The sequence below is a fragment of the Cherax quadricarinatus genome, unplaced genomic scaffold (assembly GCF_038502225.1).
Source record: "Cherax quadricarinatus isolate ZL_2023a unplaced genomic scaffold, ASM3850222v1 Contig1504, whole genome shotgun sequence".
NCBI lineage: Eukaryota > Metazoa > Arthropoda > Malacostraca > Decapoda > Parastacidae > Cherax > Cherax quadricarinatus.
This window is the reverse complement of record NW_027196530.1, coordinates 1-14422: the sequence shown is the minus strand read 5'-3', so window position 1 is coordinate 14422 and position 14422 is coordinate 1. Positions and strand designations below refer to the sequence as shown.

General features: G+C 46.2%; 1 pseudogene; it reads right to left on the bottom strand.

The window, feature by feature from the left end:
* Positions 1-13191, bottom strand: part of LOC138851671 (zinc finger protein 84-like) — a 59158-nt pseudogene extending 45967 nt beyond the window's left edge.
* Between the last annotated feature and the right edge of the window lie 1231 nt (positions 13192-14422).

The window sequence follows — 14422 nt, the reverse complement described above, 5'->3', positions numbered from 1 at the left end:
TTTTATTATAATAATTATTATAATAATAAAAGGCGTATTACAGGGTGGATAGGGGGGCAATGTGGCAGATGTTGCAGGTGTATGGTATAGGAGGTAGGTTACTGAAAGCAGTGAAGAGTTTTTACGAGGATAGTGAGGCTCAAGTTAGAGTATGTAGGAAAGAGGGAAATTATTTCCCAGTAAAAGAAGGCCTTAGACAGGGATGTGTGATGTCACCGTGGATGTTTAATACAGTGGACCCCCGGTTAACGATATTTTTTCACTCCAGAAGTATGTTCAGGTGCCAGTACTGACCGAATTTGTTCCCATAAGGAATATTGTGAAGTAGATTAGTCCATTTCAGACCCCAAACATACACGTACAAACGCACTTACATAAATACACTTACATAATTGGTCGCATTCGGAGGTGATCGTTATGCGGGGGTCCACTGTATATTTATAGATGAGTAGTAAGAGAAGTAAATGCGAGGGTCTTGGCAAGAGGCGTGGAGTTAAAAGATAAAGAATCACACATAAAGTGGGAGTTGTCACAGTTGCTCTTTGCTGATGGCACTGTGCTCTTGGGAGATTCTGAAGAGAGGTTGCAGAGGTTGGTGGATGGATTTGGTAGGGTATGTAAAAGAAGAAAATTAAAAGTGAACACAGGAGAGAGTAAGATTATGAGGATAACAAAGAGATAGGTGATGAAAGATTGGATATCAGATTGGAGGGAGAGAGTATGAAGGAGGTGAATGTATTCAGATATTTGGGAGTGGACGTGTCAGCAGATGGGTCTATGAAAGATGAGATGAATCATAGAATTGATGAGGGAAAAATGTGAGCTGTGCTATTAGGAGTCTGTGGAGACAAAGAACTATGTCGAGGCAAAGAGAATGTGTGAGAGTATAGTTTTACCAATGCTCTTATATGGGTATAAAGCATTGGTGATGAATGTTGCAGCAAGGAGAAGGCTGGAGGCAGTGGAGATGTCATGCCTTAGGGCAATGTGTGGTGTGAATATAATGCAGAGAATTCGTAGTTTGGAAGTTAGGAGGAGGTGCGGGATTGCCAAAACTGTTGTCCAGAGGTGGTTCGGACATGTAGAGAGAATGGAGCAAAACAGAATGACTTCAAGAGTGTATCAGTCTGTAGTGGAAGGAAGGCGGGGTAGGGGTCGGCCTAGGAAAGATTTGAGGGAGGGGGTAAAGGAGGTTTTGTGTGCGAGGGGCTTGGACTTCCAGAAGGCATGCGTGAGCATGTTTGATAAGAGTGAATGGAGACAAATGGCTTTTAATACTTGACGTGCTGTTGGAGTGTGAGCAAAGTAACATTTATGAAGGAATTCAGGGAAACCGGCAGGCCGGACTTGAGTCCTGGAGATGGGAAGTATAGTGCCTGCACTCTGAAGGAGGGGTGTTAATGTTGCAGTTTAAATCTGTAGTGTAAAGCACCCTTCTGGCAAGACAGTGATGGAGTGAATGATGGTGAAAGTTTTTCTTTTTCGGGCCACCCTGCCTTGGTGGGAATCGGCCGGTGTGCTAAAAAAAAAAATAATTACCTCACAATGCAAATACTCTTACACTGTGCACAAGTTGTACAAGTTAGTACAGAAGAATATACAAACAGCAACACTTCCATTCTCATGCAATACACTATTCATAGAGTGAATGATATTATTATTATTATTATTATTATTATTATTATTATTATTATAAAAAAGAAGTGCTAAACCCACAAGGGTCATAAATAGCTAGAGTGACAGCATACGAAAGTAATATTTTTCTACAGTTATCCCCCAGTAACTGGTGTTGGACTCGAGAAAATGTAATTCTTCTGACACTCCTACAAGTTGCTTGGTAAACACATCTCATATTTATGTCAAGTTTTATACTGTTTCAGTATGTATCATGCTTGTGTGTTATCTAAGGTTTCTTATATGATTTTGAAAAAAATACCATAGATGGATTAATGGATATTTCTATATACAACATTTAATGCACCAAGATTATTATTATTATTATTATTATTATTATTATTATTATTATTATTATTATGGCATCTTGAAGAGCAGAGACTCTTAGTGATGTTAATATGTACCTGCATGCCAGCACAGTGTGTAAGTATGTACCTGCATGCCAGCACAATGTGTAAGTATGTACCTGCATGCCAGCACAATGTGTAAGTATGTACCTGCATGCCAGCACAATGTGTAAGTATGTACCTGCATGCCAGCACAGTGTGTAAGTATGTACCTGCATGCCAGCACAATGTGTAAGTATGTACCTGCATGCCAGCACAGTGTGTAAGTATGTATCTGCATGCCAGCACAGTGTGTAAGTATGTACCTGCATGCCAGCACAGTGTGTAAGTATGTATCTGCATGCCAGCACAGTGTGTAAGTATGTACCTGCATGCCAGCACAGTGTGTAAGTATGTACCTGCATGCCAGCACAGTGTGTAAGTATGTACCTGCATGCCAGCACAGTGTGTAAGTATGTATCTGCATGCCAGCACAGTGTGTAAGTATGTACCTGCATGCCAGCACAGTGTGTAAGTATGTATCTGCATGCCAGCACAGTGTGTAAGTATGTACCTGCATGCCAGCACAGTGTGTAAGTATGTACCTGCATGCCAGCACAGTGTGTAAGTATGTACCTGCATGCCAGCACAATGTGTAAGTATGTACGTGCATGCCAGCACAATGTGTAAGTATGTACCTGCATGCCAGCACAGTGTGTAAGTATGTACCTGCATGCCAGCACAGTGTGTAAGTATGTACCTGCATGCCAGCACAGTGTGTAAGTATGTACCTGCATGCCAGCACAGTGTGTAAGTATGTACCTGCATGCCAGCACAGTGTGTAAGTATGTACCTGCATGCCAGCACAGTGTGTAAGTATGTACCTGCATGCCAGCACAGTGTGTAAGTATGTACCTGCATGCCAGCACAGTGTGTAAGTATGTACCTGCATGCCAGCACAGTGTGTAAGTATGTACCTGCATGCCAGCACAGTGTGTAAGTATGTACCTGCATGCCAGCACAGTGTGTAAGTATGTACCTGCATGCCAGCACAGTGTGTAAGTATGTACCTGCATGCCAGCACAGTGTGTAAGTATGTACCTGCATGCCAGCACAGTGTGTAAGTATGTACCTGCATGCCAGCACAGTGTGTAAGTATGTACCTGCATGCCAGCACAGTGTGTAAGTATGTACCTGCATGCCAGCACAGTGTGTAAGTATGTACCTGCATGCCAGCACAGTGTGTAAGTATGTACCTGCATGCCAGCACAGTGTGTAAGTATGTACCTGCATGCCAGCACAGTGTGTAAGTATGTACCTGCATGCCAGCACAGTGTGTAAGTATGTACCTGCATGCCAGCACAGTGTGTAAGTATATTTAGGTACACATAAGTATAATTAACAGAATACATATAATATATGCAATAACCATAAAATGCTCGAAATTTTGGTCAGTGACCAGTGAAGAGGCGGCGCCAGGAGCTTGGACTCGACCCCTGCAGCCTCAACTAGGTGAGTACAGCTAGGCGAGTACAGAGAATGCGAACAAACCAGGTGGGGCGCAGTGACCATATTAGAAAGTCAGGTGGGGGTAGCCGTATAGCAAGTTTAGGTCATAACTTGAAATGTCTGTATTAGCAGAACACCACAAACCAAACACTGTAAAGTGGGGCTCTACTGTACAAGTATTTCTTGTGCAAATTTATATTTTGTGATATATTTCCAATAATCAGTAATGTTGGGCTAGGTTTGGTCTGGTAGGGTTATGTTAGGTTAGGCATCATTTACTTTAGGTAAGGTTAGGTTAGACTAGGTTAAGCTAAGTAACATTTGGTTAGGTTACATAACTTAACCAGAAAATAATGAGCTCATTTTCCTTATACACAGTTCAAAAATAATAATTTGCACAGGAAATGATTACATGTTCCATGATGTATATTGGTTGTATGAATTAAAAAGTATAAAATATTGACTAAATTACATTTAGAATTTGTTACTAAAATAACTATTTTTGTGCAAATGGTAAAAAAAAAAATAAACAAATAATAATAATAATATATTTATTTCAACAAGAACATGAACAAGGTATACAGATCATAGCTGACATCCATTTTACTGATGGGTGAACAGGGACAACAGGTGTATGGAAACACACCCAATATTACCATTCTTGACAGAAATCGAACCACAGACCATCAACTTGTGAAGTGAGAGCTTTGCCTACCAGGCCAAGGGCCACCTTATAGGCCTGTATTCGAATTGTTCCCGCGATAGCGCGCGCTCTCAAAAAAAAATCGAAAAATTATGTAAATTAAGTTATTCATACAGAAAAATAGCTTAACTCTTTGGCAACACAATGGTACAAGAATCAATGTTCTTCGATGTTTCTACAAGAAATTATAGTCATTTATATAAGGTATGGTTACGGCAATATGGGTAGCGCGTCTCCTTACGGCCCATATATTTTTTGGAATATTTTCCTTGTTTTTTATTGCTTTTTCTTACATTATTCTTTCTAATATCATAACTGACTATTTGGCATCATATAAGAGTAGGCAGAACTTATCCTTAGAGTACCAGCCATCTGGGACCGCTCGGCAGTAATTCACGCTCAAGTGCCAAGAGAAATCACTTCATTATTATGCTTATATCAACTCTACGGCTTATTTATCTATCAGAATTGATCTTATATGATATAATAAACACTATAAATAACATACAAACATGTTATATACTCTAGACTGAATAAAATAGGCCATAATATGGCGAGAGTCCACCAGCAATATTCGATATAAAATTGTTACCCTTCGACTCCATGTCGTATGACTTGGTCTTCAGTGATAGAAAACGGTGTTTTGAAGAGGGTAACTTCACTAGAACACCAGTTTACTAAGAAATACACCCAAACAAATGCAATTTTCGCGTTTTTTATTTTTTTTTCCGAGACGTCGGGCCGGCCGGTGCTCCAGGCCAATATCTCGGAAGTAACTTATTCACTTATTTCACTTCACAACTTCTTTATTACTTAATTAAGTGGAATAATATTCACAGAAATTGTAGAATAGTGGTTTCTCTAATTTCCAAAGGACCAATTTTGGAAATATTTCAAATATTTTAGGATTTATGTGGAGTAAAGGGAAGCTTTTTTTGCAACATTTCGTGAATTAACAAACTTTATTTTTTCGTCTAAAATAAAGATAAGATATTTAGAGGAAATTAGTCCTATATAAATTTGTATAAGCATTGTTCTCTCGGCACCAAGTGTCCAAACAACCTTACGTCGTCCCATATACGACCGTCATCCTGCCAAAGGACATTTTTCAGTAAATCAGTCCTTTTTCAGTCTTTTCTCAGTTGTTGTTTGAGGTATATTTTTGATAAATATTTTTGTTCATGAGAGAAACCACTTCATCTTGTGCACCAAAACTGGAGGAAATCGGACAGCAAACAAAAGAGCAACAATTAATTGCAACAGGCCTTCCTTAGCTAACAAAACCAGCCTAAGTTAATTTAACCTCTGCCATCGACTTAGTGCATCTTTGTTTACAATGTCAGTGACATAATTCAATACCAAGTGTTCACTCGATCATATCTGCTGTACAAAAAAAATTAAGTACTATTTTTACAAATACAATATTTCCAAAATTACAATTTGCACAAAAAATACTCAATGTGTTAACATTAACATAAGTAAAAACAAATTAAAGAATAGACTTAAAGGAAAATAATTGGATGTCTACTGATGTTAAAGACATTCTTTATATAAACTAGTTTAGAAAGTGCTAAATAAAATATACTGAATAAATACTACTACTACTACTAATAATAATAATAATCTTTATTTACTACCAGTACATGTACAAGGTATAATAATAATAATAATAATAATAATAATAATAATAATAATAATAATAATAATAATAATAATAATAATCTTTATTTACTACCAGTACATGTACAAGGTATACAGACATAGCTGACATCAGTGACATACTACTATATAAAAAGCCACTTGTTATGCTGAGCATTTCGGGCAAATTAGGTCAGTTTTGTCCCAGGATGCGACCCGCACCAGTCCACTAACACACAACCTGCTTGCCAGGTGAATGGGTCACCTAGTGTAAGGAAACACTCCTAAAGTTTCTACCTTTACCAGGTCAAAGGTCAACCTTATTCCTAATTTATCTTCCTGTGGCCTGGCTGGCAAGGTTCTCACTTCACACTCTGAGGGTCCAAGTTCGGTTCCCGGCGGGGCTGAAACTTACACCTGTTGTCCAGCTCACCTAGCAAGTAGGTACCTGGGTGTTAGTGGACTGGTGTGGGTGGCATCCTGGGGGACAACAGTGTAAATAAGACAGACAGTCCTGATGACACACTGACTTTCTTGGGTTATCCTGGGTGGCTAACCCACCCTACCCTGGGTTATCCTGGGTGGCTAACCCACCCTACCCTGGGTTATCCTGGGTGGCTAACCCACCCTGGGTTATCCTGGGTGGCTAACCCACCCTGGGTTATCCTGGGTGGCTAACCCACCCTACCCTGGGTTATCCTGGGTGGCTAACCCACCCTACCCTGGGTTATCCTGGGTGGCTAACCCACCCTACCCTGGGTTATCCTGGGTGGCTAACCCACCCTACCCTGGGTTATCCTGGGTGGCTAACCCACCCTACCCTGGGTTATCCTGGGTGGCTAACCCACCCTACCCTGGGTTATCCTGGGTGGCTAACCCACCCTACCCTGGGTTATCCTGGGTGGCTAACTCACCCTACCCTGGGTTATCCTGGGTGGCTAACCCACCCTACCCTGGGTCCACCCTACACTGGGTTATCCTGGGTGGCTAACCCACCCTACCCTGGGTTATCCTGGGTGGCTAACCCACCCTACCCTGGGTTATCCTGGGTGGCTAACCCACCCTACCCTGGGTTATCCTGGGTGGCTAACCCACCCTACCCTGGGTTATCCTGGGTGGCTAACCCACCCTATCCTGGGTTATCCTGGGTGGCTAACCCACCCTATCCTGGGTTATCCTGGGTGGCTAACCCTCCCTACTCTGGGTTATCCTGGGTGGCTAACCCACCCTACCCTGGGTTATCCTGGGTGGCTAACCCTCCCTACCCTGGGTTATCCTGGGTGGCTAACCCTCCCTACCCTGGGTTATCCTGGGTGGCTAACCCTCCCTACCCTGGGTTATCCTGGGTGGCTAACCCACCCTACCCTGGGTTATCCTGGGTGGCTAACCCTCCGGGGTTAAAAATCCAAACAAAATCTTAACTGTTTTTCACACAGTTGAGTTACTTATTATGTAACATAAACCTTAAAACTTACTAACTTAAACCTGCTGCTGCCTGAGCACCTAACACCTGCTGCTGCCTGAGCACCTAACACCTGCTGCTGCTGCCTGAGCACCTAACACCTGCTGCTGCCTGAGCACCTAACACCTGCTGCTGCCTGAGCACCTAACACCTGCTGCTGCCTGAGCACCTAACACCTGCTGCTGCCTGAGCACCTAACACCTGCTGCTGCCTGAGCACCTAACACCTGCTGCTGCTGCCTGAGCACCTAACACCTGCTGCTGCTGCCTGAGCACCTAACACATGCTGCTGCTGCCTGAGCACCTAACACCTGCTGCTGCCTGAGCACCTAACACCTGCTGCTGCCTGAGCACCTAACACCTGCTGCTGCTGCCTGAGCACCTAACACCTGCTGCTGCCTGAGCACCTAACACCTGCTGCTGCTGCCTGAGCACCTAACACCTGCTGCTGCTGCCTGAGCACCTAACACCTGCTGCTGCCTGAGCACCTAACACCTGCTGCTGCTGCCTCACCACCTAACACCTGCTGCTGCTGCCTCACCACCTAACACCTGCTGCTGTTGCCTGACCACCTAACACCTGCTGCTGCTGCCTCACCACCCAACACCTGCTGCTGCTGCCTGAGCACCTAACACCTGCTGCTGTTGCCTCGTCACATAACACCTGCTGCTGCCTGAGCACCTAACACCTGCTGCTGCCTCACCACCTAACACCTGCTGCTGCTGCCTCACCACCTAACACCTGCTGCTGCAGCCTGCTGCTGCTGCCTCAGCACCTAACACCTGCTGCTGCGGCCTGTGCACCTAACACCTGCTGCTGCCCTGAGCACCTAACACCTGCTGCTGCCTGCACCTAACACCTGCTGCTGCACCTGCTGCTGCCTGAGCACCTAACACCTGCTGCTGCTGCCTGAGCACCTAACACCTGCTGCTGCTGCCTGAGCACCTAACACCTGCTGCTGCTGCCTGAGCACCTAACACCTGCTGCTGCTGCCTGAGCACCTAACACCTGCTGCTGCCTGAGCACCTAACACCTGCTGCTGCTGCCTGAGCACCTAACACCTGCTGCTGCTGCCTGAGCACCTAACACCTGCTGCTGCCTGAGCACCTAACACCTGCTGCTGCCTGAGCACCTAACACCTGCTGCTGCCTGAGCACCTAACACCTGCTGCTGCTGCCTGAGCACCTAACACCAGCTGCTGCTGCCTGAGCACCTAACACCAGCTGCTGCTGCCTGAGCACCTAACACCTGCTGCTGCTGCCTGAGCACCTAACACCTGCTGCTGCTGCCTGAGCACCTAACACCTGCTGCTGCCTGAGCACCTAACACCTACTGCTGCTGCCTGAGTACCTAACACCTGCCACTGCCTCACCACCTAACACCTGCCACTGCCTCACCACCTAACACCTGCTGCTGCTGCCTGAGCACCTAACACCTGCTGCTGCTGTCTGAGCACCTAGCACCTGCTGCTGCCTCACCACCTAACACCTGCTGCTGCATCACCACCTAACACCTGCTGCTGCCTGAGCACCTAACATCTGCTGCTGCCTGAGCACCTAATACCTGCTGGTGCCTGAGCCCCTAACACTTGCTGCTGCCTCACAACCTAACTCCTGTTGCTGCTGTCTGAGCACCTAACACCTGCTGCTGCTGCATCACCACCTAACACCTGCTGCTGCTGCCTGAGTACCTAACACCTGCTGCTGCCTCACAACCTAACACCTGCTGCTGCTGCCTGAGCACCTAACACCTGCTGCTGCTGTCTGAGCACCTAACACCTGCTGCTGCTGCCTCACCACCTAACACCTGCTGCTGCCTGAGTGCCTGACACCTGCTGCTGCCTGAGTGCCTGACACCTGCTGCTGCCTGAGTACCTGACACCTGCTGCTGCCTCACCACCTAACACCTGCTACTGCCTCAGAACCTAACACCTGCTACTACCTGAGCACCTAACACCTGCTACTTCCTGAGCACCTAACACCTGCTGCTGCATGAGCAACTAGCACCTGACATACTCAACACCTGAGCACCTAACTCCTGACACACCAATACCTGAGCACTTAAAACCTGACACTCAACACCTGAGCACCTAACACCTGACACACTCAACACCTGAGCACCTAACACCTGACACTCAACACCTGAGCACCAAACGCCTGACACACTCAACAGCTGAGAACCTAACACTTGATACACTCAACACCTGAGCACCTAACTCCTGTGCACCTAACACAGTTAACAACTGAGCACCTAACACCTGACACAGTCAACACCTGAGCAGGTAACACAGTCAACACCTGAGCAGCTAACACAGTCAACACCTGACCAGGTAGCACAGTCAACACCTGAGCAGGTAAGACAGTCAACACCTGAGCAGCTAACACAGTCAACACCTGAGCAGGTAACACAGTCAACACCTGAGCAGGTAACACAGTCAACACCTGAGCAGGTAACACAGTCAACACCTGAGCAGGTAACACAGTCAACACCTGAGCAGGTAACACAGTCAACACCTGAGCAGGTAACACAGTCAACACCTGAGCAGGTAACACAGTCAACACCTGAGCAGGTAACACAGTCAACACCTGAGCAGGTAACACAGTCAACACCTGAGCAGGTAACACAGTCAACACCTGAGCAGCTAACACAGTCAACACCTGAGCAGGTAACACAGTCAACACCTGAGCAGGTAACACAGTCAACACCTGAGCAGGTAACACAGTCAACACCTGAGCAGGTAACACAGTCAACACCTGAGCAGGTAACACAGTCAACACCTGAGCAGGTAACACAGTCAACACCTGAGCAGGTAACACAGTCAACACATGAGCAGGTAAGACAGTCAACACCTGAGCAGCTAACACAATGCCTGAGCAGCTAACACAGTCAACACCTGAGCAGCTAACACAGTCAACACCTGAGCAGGTAACACAGTCAACACCTGAGCAGCTAACACAGTCAACACCTGAGCAGGTAACACAGTCAACACCTGAGCAGGTAACACAGTCAACACCTGAGCAGGTAACACAGTCAACACCTGAGCAGGTAACACAGTCAACACCTGAGCAGGTAACACAGTCAACACCTGAGCAGGTAACACAGTCAACACCTGAGCAGGTAACACAGTCAACACCTGAGCAGGTAACACAGTCAACACCTGAGCAGGTAACACAGTCAACACCTGAGCAGGTAACACAGTCAACACCTGAGCAGGTAACACAGTCAACACCTGAGCAGGTAACACAGTCAACACCTGAGCAGGTAACACAGTCAACACCTGAGCAGGTAACACAGTCAACACCTGAGCAGGTAACACAGTCAACACCTGAGCAGGTAACACAGTCAACACCTGAGCAGGTAACACAGTCAACACCTGAGCAGGTAACACAGTCAACACCTGAGCAGGTAACACAGTCAACACCTGAGCAGGTAACACAGTCAACACCTGAGCAGGTAACACAGTCAACACCTGAGCAGGTAACACAGTCAACACCTGAGCAGGTAACACAGTCAACACCTGAGCAGGTAACACAGTCAACACCTGAGCAGGTAACACAGTCAACACCTGAGCAGGTAACACAGTCAACACCTGAGCAGGTAACACAGTCAACACCTGAGCAGGTAACACAGTCAACACCTGAGCAGTCACAGTCAACACCTGAGCAGCTAACACAGTCAACACCTGAGCAGTCAACACCTGAGCAGGTAACACAGTCAACACAGTCACAGTCACCTGAGCAGGTAACACAGTCAACACCTGAGCAGGTAACACAGTCAACACCTGAGCAGGTAACACAGTCAACACCTGAGCAGGTAACACAGTCAACACCTGAGCAGGTAACACAGTCAACACCTGAGCAGGTAACACAGTCAACACCTGAGCAGGTAACACAGTCAACACCTGAGCAGGTAACACAGTCAACACCTGAGCAGGTAACACAGTCAACACCTGAGCAGGTAACACAGTCAACACCTGAGCAGGTAACACAGTCAACACCTGAGCAGGTAACACAGTCAACACAACACCTGAGCAGGTAACACAGTCAACACCTGAGCAGGTAACACAGTCAACACCTGAGCAGGTAACACAGTCAACACCTGAGCAGGTAACACAGTCAACACCTGAGCAGGTAACACAGTCAACACCTGAGCAGGTAACACAGTCAACACCTGAGCAGGTAACACAGTCAACACCTGAGCAGGTAACACAGTCAACACCTGAGCAGGTAACACAGTCAACACCTGAGCAGGTAACACAGTCAACACCTGAGCAGGTAACACAGTCAACACCTGAGCAGGTAACACAGTCAACACCTGAGCAGGTAACACAGTCAACACCTGAGCAGGTAACACAGTCAACACCAGAGCAGGTAACACAGTCAACACCTGAGCAGGTAACACAGTCAACACCTGAGCAGGTAACACAGTCAACACCTGAGCAGGTAACACAGTCAACACCTGAGCAGGTAACACAGTCAACACCTGAGCAGGTAACACAGTCAACACCTGAGCAGGTAACACAGTCAACACCTGAGCAGGTAACACAGTCAACACCTGAGCAGGTAACACAGTCAACACCTGAGCAGGTAACACAGTCAACACCTGAGCAGGTAACACAGTCAACACCTGAGCAGGTAACACAGTCAACACCTGAGCAGGTAACACAGTCAACACCTGAGCAGGTAACACAGTCAACACCTGAGCAGGTAACACAGTCAACACCTGAGCAGGTAACACAGTCAACACCTGAGCAGGTAACACAGTCAACACCTGAGCAGGTAACACAGTCAACACCTGAGCAGGTAACACAGTCAACACCTGAGCAGGTAACACAGTCAACACCTGAGCAGCTAACACAGTCAACACCTGAGCAGGTAACACAGTCAACACCTGAGCAGGTAACACAGTCAACACCTGAGCAGGTAACACAGTCAACACCTGAGCAGGTAACACAGTCAACACCTGAGCAGGTAACACAGTCAACACCTGAGCAGGTAACACAGTCAACACCTGAGCAGGTAACACAGTCAACACCTGAGCAGGTAACACAGTCAACACCTGAGCAGGTAACACAGTCAACACCTGAGCAGGTAACACAGTCAACACCTGAGCAGGTAACACAGTCAACACCTGAGCAGGTAACACAGTCAACACCTGAGCAGGTAACACAGTCAACACCTGAGCAGGTAACACAGTCAACACCTGAGCAGGTAACACAGTCAACACCTGAGCAGGTAACACAGTCAACACCTGAGCAGGTAACACAGTCAACACCTGAGCAGGTAACACAGTCAACACCTGAGCAAGTAACACAGTCAACACCTGAGCAGGTAACACAGTCAACACCTGAGCAGGTAACACAGTCAACACCTGAGCAGGTAACACAGTCAACACCTGAGCAGGTAACACAGTCAACACCTGAGCAGGTAACACAGTCAACAAGACACAGATATGATCATGTCTGGCGACTTAATACACAATATTTCATGGGTCAAACTCTCTCTATGTATCATCTAGCACATGAATGTTGTATTGTAATAAAGGCAGGTGTTACTCACCTGTGTTAGACACCACAGGTGTTACTCACCTGTGTTAGACACCACAGGTGTTACTCACCTGTGTTAGACACCACAGGTGTTACTCACCTGTGTTAGACACCACAGGTGTTACTCACCTGTGTTAGACACCACAGGTGTTACTCACCTGTGTTAGACACCACAGGTGTTACTCACCTGTGTTAGACACCACAGGTGTTACTCACCTGTGTTAGACACCACAGGTGTTACTCACCTGTGTTAGACACCACAGGTGTTACTCACCTGTGTTAGACACCACAAACACTGTTTATTGTTCACTTTATCACAACAACAACAACACAAGTTCTTCTTTGTTGGGTTTATAAGAGTCACTGACGACTTACTCAGTATCGACTCCGGCTTCCCGATGTTCCACTCTGGCTTCCCGATGTTCCACTCCGACTTCCCGATGTTCCACTCCGACTTCCCGATGTTCCACTCCGACTTCCCGATGTTCCACTCCGACTTCCCTATGTTTCATTCTGGCTTCTCGATGTTTCACTCCGGCTTCCCGATGTTTCATTCTGTCTTCTCGATCTTTCACTCCGGTTTCTCGATGTTCCACTCAGTCTTTCCGATGTTTCATTCTGGCTTCTCGATGTTTCACTCCGGCTTCCCGATGTTTCATTTTGGCTTCTCGATGTTCCACCCGGCTTTCTGATGTTCCTGGAGTTCAACTGGAGAGAGTTCCGGGGTCAACGCCCCCGCGGCCCTGTCTTTGACCAGGCTTCATGGTGGATCAGGGCCTGATCATCCAGTCTGTTACTGCTAACTGCATGCAAACCAACATACGAACCGCAGCCCGGTTCGTCAGGTACCAACTTTAGGTGTTTGTCCAGTGCCTGCTTAAGACAGCCAGGGGTCTATTGGTAATCCCCTTTATGTATGCTGAGAGGCAGTTGAACAGTCTTGGGCCTCTGACACTTATTGTGTTGTCTCTTTATGTGCTAGTGACCCACTCCAGCTTCCCGATGTTCACCCAACATTTGTTGCTCAAAAGATTTTTCAGATATTGCCACCGAAGTGGCTAGTTTATTGTGTACCCCATATTGCACACCCCATATTGTGCACCCCATATTGTGCACCCCATATCGTGCACCCCATATTGTGCACCCCATATCCATCCTGTGGACGGTAGCGCAAGAGCATATGGATACACAAAAAACCTAGGAACTAGGCCCAAAAGGGTTAACAGGAATACATATGGATTTATATTTACATTTCTATAGTTCACTTATCTGTTACAAGCAAATTTAGGAAATTTGCTTAGTATATCTGGTATCTTATTTTCATTAATAAGATATCTTGACATGTCACATAGGTTATTATACTGTCTGTCTCTGTATTCCTCAATAAGTGGACAATTAAGCACATAGTGTTCAAGACAGTGACCATATGCCTGATCACATATCTTACATTTAGTTTGATCATCATCTGTGTGTCTCCCAAACTGTTAGAAGAACTTGTAACTAAGTCTAAGCCTGGCCACTACAACATCAGTCAGTCTGTTCACATTGCAAGTTGCTCCATAAACA